The 6000-nt window shown below is 46.4% G+C and overlaps 1 protein-coding gene across 3 annotated transcripts in view; it reads left to right on the top strand.

Annotated features, from left to right (window-relative positions):
* The window catches only part of Ptk2b (protein tyrosine kinase 2 beta), a 127470-nt gene that overhangs the window by 20488 nt on the left and 100982 nt on the right, over positions 1-6000 (top strand). The window contains exon 1 of one of the 3 annotated variants that reach the window (XM_031362839.1): positions 2777-3909. The exons of the other annotated variants lie outside the window; for them this stretch is intronic. The gene's annotated coding sequence lies outside the window, so the exon portion shown is untranslated. Of the gene's footprint in view, positions 1-2776; positions 3910-6000 lie in introns of those variants that run through there. 3 annotated transcript variants of the gene reach the window in all.

Below are 6000 nucleotides of genomic sequence, written 5' to 3'. Positions count from 1 at the left end.
AAAAAAAAAAAAAAATGTGCTGCCTTTGGTGACTAAATCTGTCTCAGGAATTTCAGCTATGATCAATCCCTTGTTGTTAATCTTTAATTTCTTGGGCTCATTCCTTCATCTCTTCCAAATCATTCCCATTTCTACCTCTGTGGACACAAAGCTGAACCTGCCTTCCTGCCCTGTAGCTCTTCTCCAGCTCCCTCTTGAAGCTCCTTCCCTCCAACCTTGTCTCTTGAGTCTTGCTCTTTGCCTCAGTCCATGTTAACAAAGTCCCTGGTGTCCCTCCGGATTACGGTGTCCCCACGACCTATGTATCCCACATAAATCCCAGAAGCTCCGGAAGGTTCCAGACACGTCTCTGGGAAGTTCTGCCCTTTGCTGTTTATTTATATCTGCCTAATGATAGTAGCACTCTGGAAGGGACCCATAGCTCCAGATTGTGCCTTAACAGAAGCCAGCTAAACTTCTTGCCATGCACTTCGGGTAACTTCTCTTCAATATTTTACAAGTCATTAACCATTACCATGCACACTGATTTTCAGAAAATGTTTGGAGAAAAAAAAAAAAAAAAACCTAGGCCCAGTTACTTGCTCCCATTTCTTTTCAAGACAGTGGTAAACAAGTTGTCTCACCTCTCTACCCCAGACACCCTAATCCTGATGGCCACCAGAGGTTTGTTAGCAAGGGCTAAAAGAAGGAGCAGGACTCAGACACAGGATGGGGGAAAGTGCCCCAGTATGAAGTAGGGGAGACCTGCAGGTCTGAAGCTGATATTCTGCAGTGTCTCCCACCATAGCAGAGGGAGCCTTTGCCTGCTTCTCCATTGTCAGAGACACGGGTCACAAGGATGAGAACCGGGGCCTCTGTTTCTAGGTATGCCTAGAAACCGAGCCTTCCCTCGTGCCCTGTAGCCTCCTCTTCCTAGCCATGTGACCACACTTTGCAAATCCTCCAGCTCAGCCTTCCTACACACTTCACCATGCTCAACACTGGCAGCCAATGTTTTCCTCACCAGGCCATCGAGAAGATTAAAAGGCCATAGATGCTCATCTATCTATCATGTCTGTTAATGCACAGTGTGTGCTGCACTATGTCATAGGTAATCAGTCTGTTTAGCAATTCTGTGTATCAGAGGAAACACATAGAAGATGCAAGTGTGTGTTAAGTGAAGGGTCGATGGAGCCTCATCCCTGGTCAGTCTTACTGCACATACATCAAATCCCAGCTCTGCCGCTCAGAGCCTCAGCATGGTCTCTGGCAGTTTGAGACTCACCTCACTTGCTTCTTATTACCCCGACATTATTGCTTCTTCTTGCCTATGTCACTTCAAGACACATCAGAAAACATGGCCCCCCACAGTAATGTTTTGTTTTGTATATACTTGACCCAGGGAGTGGCACTGTTGGGAGGTGTGGCCTTGTTGGAGTAGGTGTGGCCTTGTGGGTGTGGGCTTTAATACCCTTGTCTGGGAGCCAGTCTTCCATTAGTAGCCTTCAGATGAGGATGAGAAATACTCAGCTCTGCCTGCATCATGCCTGCCTAGATTCTGCCATGCTTCATGATAATGGACTGGACCTGTAAGTCAGCCCCAATTAAATGTTATCCATATAAGAGTTGCCTTGGTCATGGTGTCTGTTCACAGCAGTAAAACCCTGACCGAGACACCCACTTACCTCAAGATCCCACAGACTACAGGAAGCAATGAGGATTTGGCAGGTTGCATGGAGACTTAGAGGAAGAAAGGAAAGATGGTTAGAGAATGTGGTATCTGCTACCTCTCTGGTCTCCTGTCCTTCTTCTTTCAGTTTTCCTTGCAGAACAATAAGCAAACCCTAAGATACATGCCTGGGGTTCCCTGAGCCTCATCTTCTAACCACAATCACCAAATGGGACAACTTCTATCAAATGGGGAAAGATAGTTCTCTTCCTGGAAGGAAAACGTCTGTTTCTATACCCTCTTCAGCATTGACTTCTGTCTAAATAAAGATATCAAATCTTTGAGACGGAGTAGCCAGTGTTAAAATCTGGGTGAACTCGAGGCAGGGTCTGACTCAGCAGAGGGGAGCTGCCTGGTCAGTGCAGAGCTGGAGTGCTCTGACAGAGTAGCTTACTATGGGACCTAGTATTCTAGTTCCTCAAAAGGCAAACCAAGCCAGAGGTATGGTGTGGTGGGTTTTGTGGTGTACAAAGAGAGAGTGTTTGTGTTTCACAGACTGCAAACCTGACGTTCTGATGGTGGGCCTGGGTAGCCTGTCTAAGATTGCTCCACTGACATTCTCATCAAGCAAAAAGGCAGATGAAGGCTGATAGAATCTGTTATGTACAAGTGATTCCGGGCCTGGAAAAGAAATGAAACATCAGATGTGCCTGAAATTTTCCTGGATAAGTGAGTTAGGAAGTACTTATATACCAACTGCCACGAAGAAGACCAGGAGCCTAGGGCCCTGAAGTCACATGAGGACTGTGAAAATGCAGGACATGTCACAGGTCACAAAGAGCCACTGAGGTCTCGCAAGTCTTATTTATGTCTCATTCCTTGACCAGGGATCTGTTTCGTCATCCCAAGTAGTCCTATTCTTCTCCACCCAATGATATCCTTGTCCTCTTCTTACCACTCCACCTTCATGAAGCCCTCCTGGATTTCCTTTTACCTGGGTCAGAGAAGTTTCCTGGGCCAACTCTAGAGGCCACAAGAGCTTGAGTGAAGGCAAGCACTTTCCTCCCTCAGTCTCTGAGGAAGCCCTCAGAGAATGGAATTTTTAAATCCATTCTCAGCCCTGACTGGTGACTTAGACAGCATCTGCTATTCATTAAGTCCCCACATAGCTCATAAAATTCCATTCAACACATAATTAAGTGTAGTTCACTGCCACTCTGAAGTTGGGTGGGGTGTGACAGTAAGCTGTCAGTTTGGACACTTGGGACCATGGCATGCATTGGTATACTTGAGCCTTGGTACTCCCGCGTTCTGTATGTGGATGGGAAAGGGCTCAAGGAAGAGACACTTTGGAGCAACTCCAATAGAATGCTTTGCTTTCTGCTCCAGGTTGATGTGAGGGAAAGCAATAGTCTCTTATTGTTGAAAAAAACATGGGCTAGGACTGTCACTGTGGGGTAGACTGCTCTCAACTCTCACAGGCTCTCCTTAAGGAGAATGTTTTCCTCCATCTCACCAACTATTGGGTGGGTTTCCTCCCAATGACACCATCTATTATTGGATATCCCTTATTGCCAGAGAGTTGGACCCTATGCTGTGCTGCACTCTCAGATACCTGGAGCTAGAACTGTCATGAAGCATACAATGGCCCTCAATGACAGGGACCCCCATCCCACAGAGTTTCTCTTATCTAAGTACAACACACTAAGTCACTTCCTTTCCTCCTTGAATGAAGGGAGTCTTCAAATGCATGGCCTCTCTTACTCTCTGTGTTTTGGAGAAATGATCCCACCACTGTCTTGAAAGTCATAGCTGGAAGTGGAAGTAGACAAAACACTATGCATGACATTACCCCCAACCCCCAGGACAGGGTCTCACTATGTAGCCTTAACTTGGCTGGAACTCACTATGTAGACAAGGCTGGCCTCCAACTCAGAGGTCTCTCTCCTTCTGCCTTCCTAGTGCTGGGATTAAGGGGCTGTGCCACCATACATAGGATTATGCCAAGACCACTCCATCCAAGGAAAGCCAACAGAGCCCACTTCTCTTCCCATTTCCCTTTTCCACTCTTCCCTAGCATGCAGCTCTCCGGCATGCATAGCTCCTAGAACTTTAGCCTTGTGCATCATCTCAGTGTCGTTGCCTAGTAACAATATGCTTAGCAACCAGTAAAGGAAGTGTGATCACACCTCTCAGCATTGTACATGGAGCACTGCAGACAATACAAACAGCTCCTGATATCTCTCTGCAGCTACAGGAAGGTAACTTTCAGAGGTGGCCAGCATTCTGTTCTTGAGATATAGTGCTCATCATCCAGGGGCCCACAATGGTTGTTGTTTGGCTTTCACTTGGCATTGGATAATATCTTTGTGGGGGCGGGTGGGTAGGTGGTTCTTGAAGGGCCGGATCTTTCTGCTTGCACTTGTTCCCAGGATGCCTCTGATGCAGTCAGGGCAGCTTGCAGAATCCTCTCTGCTCCCACGCAGCCCTCCCTGCACCAAGCCTGTGCCCCTGCCCCCAGCCACTGTGTTCCCCACATCCTCTTCCATTCGGAGATGATTCTCTACACCCTACCATTTACCTGTCAGCTATTGCTCTGCCTGTGCCTAGAGCGGTGGCGCTCAACCTTCCTGATGCTGAGATAGATCCTTTAGTACAGTGCCTCACAGTGTGGTGACCCCACCGCTACCACAGGGTTATTTTGTTGCCACTTCAAAACTGTAGTTTTCCTACTGTTATGAATCGTAATGCAGATATCTAATATGCAAGCCCCAGAGGGGTCATAATCTAGAGGTTGAGAACCACTGGTCTAGAGTCTTTGTGTTTCAGATGCCCCTGTACCAGTTTCCCATGATCTGTATGTCCTTCCTCTCTCTCTGCTCTTACACGTACATGCATCCCAACCTGAATCAACCTCTGGACCACAAGATGGGAACAAGATTGGTAGGTACCTATTCAGGTTCAGGCTCTCTGGCTGGCTGTGCTGTTTCCTAATACACAGCACCCATGAGTCTCCACTTAAGTCACAACAAGCCAGTTTTTGATCCGGACACCAAGAGACTTACACCCTTGCTCTTCCTTTAGCTCTGCTGTCTCTTAAGCCAAATTCAGCTTCTGGTTGGAGTCTCAGGACTCAGGTTCTTGTGGAGCTGAGCTGTACTGCTTGGCATTTGTAAAAGCAGGTTTGTTCTCAACAGCCATGCATTCCTTTCCTTCACCTTGGTAATGGACCCTTGAGTATAGGACTTGACCTATGCATAGAAGAGATACTTGCAAGGCCCAGAGAAGATAAATGCACTCATATACTCTACACACTGTGAGCCTCTTTACAGATTTTTGAGAGAAGAATTTTCTTGGAAAAAAAATCTGGTCTTGTTTTTGCTGTGAGATGGGAAAAGATCCCAAGATATCTAAGACTGAAACAGATATATGTCAATCACCCATTCTTTGATGACCTTGGTGGCAACATCAAACCTTTTCAAGATGCTTTATCTCAAAGCTGTCGGAATAAATTATAGTCACACTTCTACCTTTTGTTCCCTTGGGCCCCATGATTAAGATGACTAGGTGGCATCTAGTTAGGACTTCAATTTAAGAACATTTCACAGACCTCTTCTCATTTTGGCTGGGGAACAAAAACAAATGAGTCAGAAGCTAACCAAGGCCAAGTTGAGGTGCTGAGAGAGCATCCCTGAGGTAGGTGTTTGGGGTTTATGTCACCTGTACTTCCATGGCAATTACGTGCTCCGTGGTAGCTGGGTAAAAGGCAAACTTGCAAATGGAGGCTTTCTGGAGGCAAGCGGTGGCAAAGCACACTCCATAGGTGGTTTAGAGTAAGTCAAATAGAATTTGGGTGTTTTGGATCTTGAAGGTTAGAAGTCTGGCCAAGGATGAACAGACATTCCAGAGGCATGAGCGCTTTGCCCCAACACCTACCCTTAGGCAATCGGAGGCTTGTCTCATAAAGGAAGATCTCAACAGGAAAGGTGGGAAACCCAGCAAGCTCTCAAGGCTCTGTCTTTCACTGGATGACACTTTTCAAAGCCCTTAGAAAAGGGTGCAGTTTCACTGAGAGAGTTTACCAACCCCCACCCCTCAGTCCAGTGACATCATTGTGGAGCTAAGCAGAGCTTCTTGCTTAAATTCCTGCTTTTTAATTAAAAAAAAAAAAAAAAAAAAAAAAACCCTTAGTCCCTAGAAGTTAAATATACCACAGAGGTCAACCACTGACCTAGTTAGAGCTAGCTTTGAAAAGGTAAGTATTTGATGAGGCTCTATGGGGAGACAGATTTATCAGTTTTCTGCCCAGGCAGCTAGAATAGTAAGTCATAAGCAAAGGTGGTTAAGTCAGG

Source organism: Mastomys coucha, unplaced genomic scaffold (assembly GCF_008632895.1).
Source record: "Mastomys coucha isolate ucsf_1 unplaced genomic scaffold, UCSF_Mcou_1 pScaffold9, whole genome shotgun sequence".
NCBI lineage: Eukaryota > Metazoa > Chordata > Mammalia > Rodentia > Muridae > Mastomys > Mastomys coucha.
This window is presented reverse-complemented; position numbering and strand designations above follow the sequence as displayed.